The following is a 13,777-nucleotide window of genomic DNA, read 5'->3' as shown; positions in this document are numbered from 1 at the left end:
AGAGCTAACAGATCTATTTCAGGTTATGGCAAGTCTAGAAAATAGTAATTATAGAAAAACATGGTGATGCACATGCTCATGTTAGTAATTGGGACTCTGAGACAGGAGAATTGCTTATGTGAATTTGAGGGAATGTTAAAATATACAGCATAGCAAATCTCCACATCACTCACACACACACACACACACACACACACAAATGCACACACACACACACACTCACAAACACACACAGCAGGAAACAAACAAAAAGCTCAAAAAGTTAGATTGATAATTCTAAGATAAATTTTATGTATTTCTTCAACATTGTGATATATAATGTTCCAAAGTGCAGTGGAAAGATCTCTGGTATATATTACAAACCATTTTCTAAATGTGTTAAAATATCTTTGCTCATTAGATAGCAGGAAGAATATTTCCCCTTTAAAAGGTCAAGTCAATATATTTTCCTTTCTTTTACTTGGCATTTTGCTAAGTATTTATATTAATGACAGTGTCCTCTGTCTGTCTCTCAAGTTCTCTCAGGCTTCGTCTTTCCTCATGCATTTGTCCTTATATTTTTCCATCTCCTATGAAAATATAATGCTTGATGTGTTTGCTAAATACTTATGGTTTGTGTATACACATGAGTCCCATAGTCATTAGAAGGCAACTTATAGGAGTCAGTTCTCTCTTTCTCCCTTAATGGGTTTCTGGGAAATCAAACTGAGGCTGGCAAGTTTGGCAGCAAGCACCTTTACAGGCTGAGCCATCTCGCCAGCCCACAAAATAATGTTTTACTATTAGTCACAGTTTCATGCTAACAGGGAATTATCCCATTCCAAAAACATCTTAATTCCTTTTAGCTGGGTATGGTATAAAAAGACCTTACATAGGTGTTTTAGGAACACACACACACACACACACACACACACACACACACACACACACACGCACGCACGCACACGCACACACACGCACACACCCATATTTAAAATCATCTACTTATGTTGGTTTATGTGTGTGGTATATGTGCATGTTTATGTGGGAGGATTTACATATCCAAGTACATGCATGAACTCTAGAGGAGGATATCAGATACCTTGTTCATTCCTTCTCCACGTTATTCCACTGAGATGGTCTTCTACTGAACCTGGAGTGAATTTGTCAGCCAGCAAGACAGCCACAGCAATCCTCCTCTTTCTTCCCTCCATTCCCCTCAAGTCGTAAGCACAAAGCTATGCCCCTGTTTATATGTAGCTGCTGGAGATTTAAACAGGTCCTCATGCTCCTGCCCCAGCTGCAGCTACCCTCTGAGCTATTCCCCTAGCTCTCTGTGTAACAATAACATAACCAATTAGTTTTAACATTCAAGATAAAATTTGCTTTTTTTCTATTGAATTTGTTCTATTTTTGTCTCTTATCTTACATTAAAATGCTTTTGTCTCCAAATATTTACATAGTACTCATTTTTACAATCCTATAGTATTCATACTGACTTCAAAATTATAATACAGTACAAATATTAAAATTCAGAAGTCCTATGAAGGCATTTAGGCAATAGTTATCTTAAGTAACTCTTTTGTTAAAACAAATTAAATATCACAACAATTTTAGACTCACCATTCATTAGTATTCTGATAGAAAACAAGATTAATTTGTTTGGCCTCTACTTTGTGATTTTTCTTTGCTGCCTTTTGATTTAATTATATGTAAATTGTGAGACTCTCACATGGTACAAATCTCAGAATATTTTATAGGAAATGAAGAATATATGTGGAAAATTCTATTGTACTCCAATGTAAGTAACAGCTTTTCAAAATTCAGATGACTTAGCTATTAAGGAAAAAACTGTATATCTTACCATGACAAAGCACATGAACTGCATAGAATTTCAGTAGTGTCTTGAATAGCAGATTTTGGGATGTAGTTTAAGAAGAAGAGATTTGAGAGAGGTTGGGTAGGGATTGCCAATGATTCTGTTATTTTGAGGTAGGATCTCATGTACACAAGGCTGCCTCCTTAGTGCTGGGATTACATGCTTGCATCATTGTACAAGGTTCATGCAACTATGGGAAACAGACTTGAGGTTTCCTGTGTGTTAAAGAAGAGTTCTCCCAGATCAATTCCCTTCGCAGTTCTGACTAAGAAATTTTATATGCTAATACTTAGTCACCATGTTTGGTTGACTAAGCAGATGAATACTTTATGGAGACTTGGTAATATCTCAATGACCAAACCATCATTTTATATTTCTTTGTTTTCCTTATTTGGGGAAATGCATAATAGGCAAGTGCTTTCCTTTTGAGCTTTCCCCTTCATGCTGTTCTCTGAGGAGCAGAATACTCATCTTCAATGAGATTTGTAGAAAGTTCATGGCATGACTATTTTTATTGAATAATTTTTATTTACATTTCAAATGTTATCCCCTCCCTGGTTTCCTGTTCATAACCCCCCTGTCCCATTCCCCTTCCCCTCCTTCTATGAGGATGTTCCCCTCCCCAACCACCCACCTCTTCCTGCCTCTCCACCATGACATTCCCCTACACTGGGGGGTCCGACCTTGGCAGGACCAAGGACTTCTCCTTCCTTTGGTACCCAACAAGGACATCCTATGCTACATATGCAGTTGGAGCCATGAGTTTGTCCATGTATAGTCTTTGGATGGTGGTTTAGTCCCTGAGAGCTCTGGTTGGTATTGTTGTTCTTATGGAGTTTCAAACCCCTTCAGCTCCTTCAATCCTTTCTCTAACTCTTCCATTTGGGATCTCATTCTCAGTTCAATGGTTGACTGTGAGCATCCACCACTGTATTTGTCATGCTCTCAGGAGACAGCTGTCTCAGGCTCCTGTCAGTACACACCTGTTGGCATCAGTAATATTGTCTGGGTTTGGTGGCTGAATATTTGTATATGCAGCAGTCTTTGGATAGCCTTTGACTTTTCTAACTGCTATCTGTGGGAGCAAATTTTCTAAGAAAGTGATGTCTGCTTGCTGGATGTACTGAAGATAAACCTTTGGAATTCAGATGTTATTCCTTGCACTGTACATGAGTTAAGTTTGTAGCATATGATTTACACTTATCGTTTCTTAGGTGGAAGATCTGGATTCTCAGTTTCAAAGCTAACTTTTCCTTTCTCACATAAGTATGTTTATTTTTGTTTTTTCATTATTTCTGCTAGTATTAAAAGTTAATAGACAACTGTGGTGGTTTGAATATGCTTGGCCCATGGAGAGGCACTATTAAGAGATATGGCCTTGTTCAAAAAGGTTTAGCCTTGTTTGAGAAAGCAAAGAGACTTGCCTCCTAACCATATGGGAGACAGTCTTCATCTAGTGATCTTCAGATGAAGTTGTAGAGCCCTCAGCTACTGCACCATGACTTTCTGGAAGCTGCTATGATCCTGCCTTGATGATAATGGGCTTAAACTCTGAATCAGTAAGCCAGCCCCAACTAAGTATTATCCTTATAAGAGTTGCCTTGTTCATGGTATCTATTCAATTAAAACAACAAGATATTAGTTTTAAGACTTTTATTAAATGTCCAAACATATATAACTGGGCATCTGCTTTGAACATCCTCTGTTCATAGTGCTTTGTTTTAGAAAGAAAAAATGATACATAACCTGACGACTCAAGCATGTAATACCAGTATGAAGAAAACTGAAGCAGGAGGCTCTTAACTTCCAGTACAGTCTGGGATACTATGTGAGTCCTTATATCATAAGAAAGAAACAAATAGTGAGAGGATAAGATGTGTGGCTACGAACAGGAGAGGAAAGGAGGGAGAGGAAAGGGGGCAGAAGAAAAGGTCCAGGCAATTCTGGCACATGTGTTTAATCATTGCACTGGAGAAGCAGAGGAAGGCTAATATCTGTAAGTCTGAGGCTAACCTGTTTTCAGTATAAAGTCCAGGCCAGCAAGGAGTACATAGTGAGAACCTGTCACTTTCCAAACCTCCATTTTAACTGTGACTTTTAGTTTTCCTTATCCATATCCTTGCCTTCCTTTTCTTTTTAATAAATATATATTCAACACACACACACACATTCTCTCTCTCTCTCTCTCTCTCTCTCTCTCTCTCTCTCTCTCTCTCTCTCTCTCTCTGAGTGTGTGGGTATTTATATGTGTACAATGTATTTTTTGCCTTTCCAATAGTGTTCTGACAAAATTTTTTCTCATAAACCTTTAGCCACTGGGATGTGTTTTCTAGTGATGTGAGCATTTATATAATAGATAATTATAAGCAAGAATTTATTCACAGACAGATTGAGAAATTCCTGAAAACATCAAGAACATTAAGATTTATTCTTTTGAAGTGATTTGAGCCAACTCCTCCTCGGGCTGTCTCTAAAGTGAGAAATGCCATGTAGATAGTTGGTTTTTGTTTGTTTGTTTATTTGTTTGTTTTTGTCCTTTCAGAAATGCTGTACCCTCTACACTCCATGTAGTTTCTGGTCCACAGAAAAATGCTTCAGACATGATTGTTAAATGAAGGAAAACAGTGATAAACAGCAACAAATCGATGTCTTCTCCAAATAAAGGATTGCGCCAAATTGCAAATCCAATTACTAAAGGCTCAGAATCCCAGGTAGTGGAAGTTAGTGGTGATTGGTGATGATTTGGGAGGACAGAGATGATTCTGCAAAGGACTGCTTAAATGTAATTGACTACTTGTAGATAGCAACAACTGGCATTGATAAAATGTTTACCAATACAGTGCTTTATTAAAACATTGGGAGAAGTTAAATTGGGTCATAATGTAATATTTATGTGGATTTTAATAGCTTAGTAATTAAAATATAGATTTTTATATTCATATAAAAATAGATTCTCTTTAAGCAACGTCACTAAAATGACAGACCTTGAAATTAATGTAAATCACTCATAAACAAGGTGAATATACTTGCAGGTTCAATGGAATTCAAGTTGGTTAGAATTGTTCACAATGGGTTTTGAAGTACATTTTATCTGAATTCTTGCCATGTGACTTGTCCACTCTTAGAAGAAATCCTGAAAAATGAATTTTAGTGAAGTCATCTGAATGCTTCCCTTAGTCCAGTGTTGGATCCTTTGTTTCCTCTGTGATACAGGAATAACTAGATTAGTACATTTCCTTCATACAAATGATTAAGGCATTTTAAAAGTATATTTCACACAAAATGTTATGTCCATCCTGACATAATTAATATATAATAATAAGACCTTTCCTCTCAGACTTCACTCTTGTTGTTTGAGAGAATCAAGATGATAGAATGTTACTGTGAAGGGGATGGTCTTTTGTACTCATAAAATATGACTACTCTCTCAATGTAGATAGCGTAGATTGTTCCTTCCTGTAGATTGCTGCAGATTTAGTAGGAGGTCGGTCTTATACAGAAAACAATGAAATATTTGTGATCATTGATTTGTCTTATGTTAATACTATAATGTTGGCAAATAAGCTGGCTCAGTAGGCAAGATTCTGGACATCAAACTTGATGACCTAAGTTCAATCCCCTGAATTTTCATGATAGAAGAAATACACTGGCTTCTTCACCTTGTCCTCTGAGCTCTATATAAGTGCCATGTTATTCCACAACCAACCACACACACAGAGAGGTGAGGGGATATAGGTGGGAGAGAAAATAAACATTATTTGGAATGCTGTAAGTTGCCTTTAGCTATCAATGACAACAAACATTCCAGAACCCATAGTATTTCTATTCTCTGTTTCCACGCAACAGCGTCTACGTTCCAGTTGATGTGATGTGTGTTTATGAATGCTTATGAAGGATGCTTATCAAGTTTTAGCATCCTAGAAGTGGCTCATTTCAACAGGCCATCAGCTGAAGATGAAGCAGATTAAACAGGTTTCAGTAGTATGGTTAAAGAGAGTATCAAGTAAACTTATTTAAAATCTCTAGTCCCAAAGCCTTCTCTAATGGGCAGTGGCTTGCCATGTATTTGATTACTCTTATAATGTAGAGAAAAGACAGATAGAAAAAGACCAGAAACATGAGAACAGAAAATAGAAACTATAAGTCAATTCAACCAATGAACTTTAGGTTGTGAAAATCTAAAGCAGCAAATGTTGTAGTTTTTATTTTACTGAGACCTAAAGTCGGGTATCTATGTCTAACAAGGTATAAATTGTACTGGTTTGAATGAGAATAGCCCCCACAGACACATATTATCAAATGCTTGGTCTGCAGTTGGTGGCACATATTGAGAAGGATTAGGAGGTGTGTCCTTGTTGTAGGAGGTGGGTCCCTGGGGTGGGAATCAAGGTTTCAAAAGCCCATGCCAGGCTCATTCTCAATCTTTGACTCCTGCTTATGAAAAATATGTAAGCTCTCAGCTAATGCTTCAACAGCAACACTGTGTACCAGCTGCTAGACTTCCCACCATGAGAATCATACTCACACTCTAAAGCTCTAAACAAGCCTCCATATTAAAGGCCTTTAAAAAAGAGATTTCCTTAGTTTGGGTGTGTTGTCACAGCAGTAGAAAAGTAACTAAGACATGTATTATTTAGATTCCTTCTTTAAATTCTTTCTTCTTCTAAAACTCCTTTATAGTAAGTTAATATTATTTTTGTGATCAGAACAATACATTCAAATAAGGCAAATGTATCTGAATTAGAAAATCCTTATCTTTATTGAAATAAATGTTAAATGTTCACATCATAATTATGCAGATGCAGCTGCGTCTATTGCATGATGAAATGAAATAATTAACTGTTGATTGAATGTAAGGAATATACTTTCCGGTTCCTTTGAGTATAGGCAAATCCAGAACAGCTTAGTTCCTGACTGAAGTCCAGGTATGGATTTCTACACGATTTCAGTATGGTAGGTAGGAGGTAGTCTGAGGTGGTAAGAGCTTGGGCATCCTAGACATCACTTTCAAAATTTCCAGATAGCTTCTGTTTATTTGGACTTCTCTTAATACCGTAGTCACTGTTTGCTACTTGCCCTCATAACTAATGACTCTGGAATATTGTGTGAAAAATTTATAGCTACAAATATACATATACAAATACATGTTTACATACACTCATATACAGGTATAGTGCATGCATATATTCACTTATACCAACTTTATATATACATACATATATAAACACAAATTTACACACACACATAAATATATATATGTGTGTGTAAGATGTACATACATTTATATATACATGCTTGCATAATGGAAATATAAAACATTTGAATACATTTATTCCAACATTTTACCAACATTTTTATATACATTCATCTATATATACTTAGATACAATAATATATTTATACACAAACACTCATATACACGTATGTTTTTTTATTGAATTTTTTATTTACATTTCAAATGTTATTCCCTTTCCCTATTTCCTGGACATAAGCCACCTATCCCATTCCCCTCCCCTTCTTTTATAAGAGGGTTCCAGTCCCCATCCACCCCCTTCCTATCCCCCCTACATTCCTCTACACTGGGGGTCCGACCTTGGCAGGACAAAGGGCTTCTCCTTTCGTTGGGTCCCAACAAGGCCATCCCCTACTTCATATGCATCTGGAGTCATGTGTCCGTCCATGTATAGTCTTTGGGTAGTGGTTTAGTCCCGGGGAGCTCTCCTTGGTTGACATTGTTGTTCTTATGATGTTGTAAGTCCTTTCAGCTTTTTTAATTCTTTCTCTAATTCCCCCAACTGGGGTCCCATTCTCAGTTCAGTGGTTTGCTGCTAGCATTAGCCTCTGTATTTGATATGTTCTGGCGGTGTCTCTCAGGAGACATCTATATCCAGCTCCTGTCAGTATGCACTTTTTTTGTTCCATCTTTATTAACTTGAGTATTTCTTATTTACATTTTGATTGTTATTCCCCTTCCTGGTTTCTGGGCCAACATCCCCCTAGCCCCTCCCCCTCCTCTCTATATGGGTGTTCCCCTCCCCATCGCCCCCCTTCATCAATCTTATCTAGTTTTGGTTCCTGTATATATATGGGCCATATGTGGGGCAGTTCCTTCAGACTCTGCTTCAAACTTGGCCTCCATATCCCCTCCTTTGAATAATTTTCTTCCCCCTTTTAAGGAGGAGTGAAGCATCTGCACTTTGGTCATCCTTTTTCTGGAGCTTCATGTGGTCTGTGGATTGTATCTTGGGTAATTCAAACTTTTGGGTTAATGTCCACTAATCAGTGAGTGCATATTATGTGTGTTTTTCTGTGATTGGGTTACTTCACTCAGGATATTTTCTAGTTCAATCCATTTACCTATGAATTTCATGAAGTTCTTATTTTTGATAGCTGAGTAGTATTCCATTGTGTAGATGTACCACATTTTCTGTAATCATTCCTCAGTTGAAGGGCATCTGGGTTCTTTCCAGCTTCTAGGTATTATAAATAAGGCTGCGATGAACATAGTGGAGTTTGTGTATTTGTTGTATGTTATGGCATCTTTTGTGTATATGCCCAGGGGAGGTATAACTGGATCCTCAGGCAGTGAAATGTCCAATTTTCTGAGGAAAGACCAGACTGATTTCCAGAATGGTTGTTCCCGTTTACCATAGCACCAATGAAGGAGTGTGCCTCTTTCTCCACATCTCCCCCACATCTGTTGTTGCATGAGGTTTTGATCTTAGCCATTGTGACTGGTGTGAGGTGGAATCTCAGGGTTGTTTTGATGTACAATTCCCTTATGACTAAGGAAGTTGAGCATTTATTTAGATACTTCTCAGTCATTTGATATTCCTCAGATGAGAATTCTTTGTTTAGCTCTGTACCCCATTTTTAATGGGTTATTCGACTCTATGGAGTCAAACTCCTTGACTTCTTTCTATATTTTGGATATTAGCCCTCTATCAGATGTAGGATTGGTAAAGATCCTTTCCCAAAATGTTGGTTGCTGTTTTTTTTTTTTTATTATTAACTTGAGTATTTCTTATATACATTTCGAGTGTAATTCCCTTTCCCAGTTTCCGGGCAAACATCCCCCTCCCCCCTCCCCTTCCTTATGGGTGTTCCCCTCCCCACCCTCCCCCCATTGTCCCCCTCCCCCCAACAGTCTAGTTCACTGGGGGTTCAGTCTCAGCAGGACCCAGGGCTTCCCCTTCCACTGGTGCTCTTACTAGGATATTCATTGCAACCTATGGGGTCAGAGTCCAGGGTCAGTCCATGTATAGTCTTTAGGTAGTGGCTTAGTCCCTGGAAGCTCTGGTTGCTTGGCATTGTTGTACATATGGGGTCTTGAGCCCCTTCAAGCTCTTCCAGTTCTTTCTCTGATTCCTTCAACGGGGGTCCTATTCTCAGTTCAGTGGTTTGCTGCTGGCATTCGCCTCTGTATTTGCTGTATTCTGGCTGTGTCTCTCAGGAGCGATCTACATCCAGCTCCTGTCGGTCTGCACTTCTTTGCTTCATCCATCTTGTCTAATTGGATGGCTGTATATGCATGGGCCACATGTGGGGCAGACTCTGAATGGGTGTTCCTTCAGTCTCTGTTTTAATCTTTGCCCCTCTCTTCCCTGCCAAGGGTATTCTTGTTCCCCTTTTAAAGAAGGAGTGAACCATTCACATTTTGATCATCTGTCTTGAGTTTCATTTGTTCTAGGCATTTAGGGTAATTCAAGCATTTGGGCTAATAGCCACTTATCAGTGAGTGCATACCATGTATGTCTTTCTGTGTTTGGGTTAGCTCACTCAGGATGATATTTTCCAGTTCCAGCCATTTGCCTACGAATTTCATAAAGTCGTTGTTTTTGATAGCTGAGTAATATTCCATTGTGTAGATGTACCACATTTTCTGTATCCATTCCTCTGTTGAAGGGCATCTGGGTTCTTTCCAGCTTCTGGCTATTATAAATAAGGCTGCTATAAACATAGTGGAGCACGTGTCTTTTTTATATGTTGGGGCATCTTTTGGGTATATGCCCAAGAGAGGTATAGTTGGATCCTCAGGCAGTTCAATGTCCAATTTTCTGAGGATCCTCCAGACTGATTTCCAGAATGGTTGTACCAGTTTGCAATCCCACCAACAATGGAGGAGTGTTCCTCTTTCTCCACGTGCTGTTTTGTCCTAATGACAGTGTCCTTTGCCTTATAGAAGCTTTGAAGTTTTATGAGGTCCCATTTGTCAATTTTTGAAATTAGAGAATAAGCCATTGGTGTTTTGGAAAATTGCTTGGTTAGAGGCACACCAAGGTATTTTATATTATTTGGTATAATTGTGAAACTGTTTCATTTCCTAATTTCTTCTCAGCTTGTTTATCCTTTGAGTAGAGGAAGGCTACTGATTTGAGTTAATTTTTTACTCAGCCACTTTGCTGAAGTTGTTTATCAGGCTTAGTAGTTCTTTAGTGGAATTTTTGGAGTCATTTAAGTATACTATAATATTACCTGAAAATAGTATTATTTTGATTTCTTCATTTCCAATTCTATCCTTTTTATCTCCTGGGATTGGGCCTATGTGTTTCTAAGGCCTGTCTATGCTATTTAGCTATAGGCAGGTCTCTTCTCTTCTTAGATTTTACCCTAGCATTTATTTTACTTTCCAACTGGAAAAGTTAATGGATAATTAATAAATTCCACATCCTAGATGGCAGAAGAAATTGTTTTTGAATAAACTTTTATTTCTACAATGTACACTTTTGTAACAGTTTTTGATGTTGAGATGCAGTTCATGTCAATAGATATTCATTAATGTCTTTTACTTTGATCCTGGAACTCTGAGTTTCTGTTTTAAAAAAATCTGAAATGGGCTTTGCTTAAATAGCTAATAAATCCCATAAAGTCCAAAGAAAGCATAAATTTAGAAATGTGCAAGGAATCTTCATATTGAGGAAAGAACATGCCAAAGATCATGAAACTGTAGAAGAGTGTCCTAAGCCAGATCTCAAAGTATAACTCTAACTGTAGGAGAGGCTTTCAAGCAGAGTTTAGTGTTATGATCTTTGATGAAAGGGCACATTGCTTACCACAGAACATACCCCAATATTCCTGGTGCTCCTCATGCTCTTCATCCCTAGGTTGGGAGCTAGACATTTTTCTACAATTACTGACCCAATTCCCAATGAGAGGGACACTTTATTGTTCTGCCCTTATCTTCCTCATGGACCCTATTCATCTTTCTTTTATTTTCTTTCCTTTCTATTCTTATTCTTTCTCCTCTTCCTCTTCTTCCTCTTCTTCCACATCTTCATTTTCTTCCTTCTCTTCCTCCCATTGTCATCCTCTCCGTTATCTTCCCCCTCGCTACTGCCTTTGCCCCTCCGTTTCTAGTCCTCTTTTTTTTTTCTCACTCCTTTTCCATTCTCTCTTACATTTAACTCTATTCCCTTGGGCAATTTTATTATTACTACTACTAGATTTATATGATGATCTATATGATCAATTCATGTTGTAACACCCCTGGGGAGTTTCCTGGCCTCATTTTAGAGCTGAGATTCACACTAACAATTACTTCTCTTTCTGTCTTGGCATCGGAACCATGTGCATCAATCCTCTTTATCATAGTCGCCATTTCTACAGGGCTCATCTCTAGTCTGTCCTTGAGTAAACGATCGTGGGTAAAGCAAAATGGGAAGTATGAAGGTCGGCATTAATTAAAAGGTCCATTAAGGGCTGAATGCCAGGACTTGAACAGATGAAAGCTTGCCAAGTGCACAGGTCCAGAAACTTTATCACACTTTTTTTTTTTTTGCACAAGTTCTATGGACTGCAGTACTCAAATACTTGCCATTCCCTTAATTTTCTCTTAATGCATAAAATCAAGGTCTTGCTTTTCTTGGAGCTTGCCATTGGCATAAAATATATTCAAGCCTAATTTTAGTGTAATTTACAAATGCGTATGTGAAAGTAGGGATCAGGACTTGATATTAGAGGAAAATAACTCATGATATAATGAATCTGTTTAATAGATTGCAGGTAAATATGCATACCATCATTTTTATTTTGTTTCAATTTTCCAAATATTTGATGATTATAATATGTAAATTGGTATATTAATGAAAATATTTGACAGAGAATTTTAAATATATATTTATCTCTATATCATACACTTGTACATCAATATTATTTTAATTATAGAGTTTCACATTATCTTTGAATGCTTCAAAAACATATTACAGAAATATGAAACTAAAATGGTATCTTTGATTATACTTATCATTACATTAATTGTCTTCATATTCTAAGAATATCTACCTAATTAATTTTCAAGGTATCCTTCCAAAATTACAAATATATTTTTTTTCTATTCACTCCTGGATTTTACTGCAGACTATATTGCCAAGGAAGTCTCTTTGGTGCTTGTCAAGTAAACAATTACCTTAGCCTAGTCACAGATGTAAATAATCAAATAATTTTAAGATTGATTAAATCCAGTCTTCTTGTCATCACTCTCAAGTGGCACAGAGTGTGCCTTGGGACTTTAGAGAAGGATTAATTAGAATAGCTCTCAATCCCAATTGTCTTCATTTGCTTTCTATTTCTTCATTGAAAAAATGACCAGTTTTAAATCTTACAGTCTTTTATGAAGGGAAGTCAAGGCAGGAGCCGATAAGAGGTCATGTTACCCAAATTTTAACAGGATCAAAAGAGAGTATCATGGCGATTTGACATATATCCACTAGGATATATAAGAGCACTATGCACTGGCTTACTCTCCTTGGCTTGCTCGACCTGCTTTCGCATGCCAGCCAGGGCTGGCACCACAGTCAGAAGATTGGTATTTCCAATAGGAATAACTAATCACAAAATGCCCTCCACACTTTCTGATATCTGATAAAGATATGTCATAAACTGAGAATTTTCTTTCCAGAAAACTTGACAAGTTGGATCAAGTTGAAATAAATAAATAAATAAATAAATAAATAAATAAATAAATAAATAAATAAATAATCTAGTCAGGATGGTGATTATTGGCTTGTGAAACTTTAAAGCTTCTTTAAGGAGAAAGCAACTCGAGTCACTAGCTTCCTCAGTAAGATGTTAGTGCAACCAGCTTAGTGACAGGAGCCACGGCTGAATATAGCTAAAGCAGGTGGCATGGAAACTTGGTTGGAACTTTTTGTTTTTTTCTGGAAAAACTCTAGCCCAGTCTGGTTATACCAGAAACTACTTTACTCTTTTATTATTCAACTCTGTACTGACTCTAAATCCTTGGTACCTCACTTCATCTAGTTGGAGCTTAGTATTTTCTGTTAATTTTTACATAAAGCATGTATCTATTTCATATACATATGCATATATATGCATATATGTGTGTGTGTGTGTGTGTGTGTGTGTGTGTGTGTGTGTGTGTGTAGAAAAACCATCACTGAGATTATTCTACCACTTTAATTTTGTTCTCTACAAGTTTTTGGTCCAATGGAAACACTGATCTTTGCCTCTCTGACTTGTGTGGTATTGGCATTGAAAGTCTGCCAACTGTACATGACAAAGTTCAGTGTAGCAAGGTTAAGACAGACCATCAGTCTAAATAATTTTGAAGGTAGAGCTGACAAGATCCCATGATGGATTGGAAATGATGTGTGAAAGGAACAACTGATTCAAGCATGACTCTGTTTTTTGTTTTAGGTTTTTTTCCCCCTTTATTTTTGTGTTTTGTTTGCATGTGAGAAAAATATATATTAACTACTATAAAAAGAAGTTTTGGGTAAGCAAATGTTTACTGTTCTTATTTGTGGTTGGACCTTATGAGAATGGAGCCTACCAAGGCAGCAACCTAATTCTCATGCAATAGGCAATTTATTCAGAACATCAGAGATTTTATACTGAGGATTAAGAAAAGTCACATGAATAAAGTATTCAGTCACGAGGACAAGGCACATGAGGGAAAAGA

General features: G+C 37.3%; 1 protein-coding gene across 3 annotated transcripts in view; it reads left to right on the top strand.

Annotated features, from left to right (window-relative positions):
* The window catches only part of Dpp10 (dipeptidyl peptidase like 10), a 1,656,730-nt gene that overhangs the window by 1,092,637 nt on the left and 550,316 nt on the right, over positions 1 to 13,777 (top strand).

Source organism: Rattus norvegicus, chromosome 13 (genome assembly GCF_021556685.1).
Source record: "Rattus norvegicus strain SHRSP/BbbUtx chromosome 13, alternate assembly SHRSP_T2T, whole genome shotgun sequence".
NCBI classification, from domain to species: domain Eukaryota; kingdom Metazoa; phylum Chordata; class Mammalia; order Rodentia; family Muridae; genus Rattus; species Rattus norvegicus.
The sequence above is the reverse complement of the archived record's forward strand: the minus strand, read 5'-3'. Positions and strand labels throughout refer to the sequence as shown.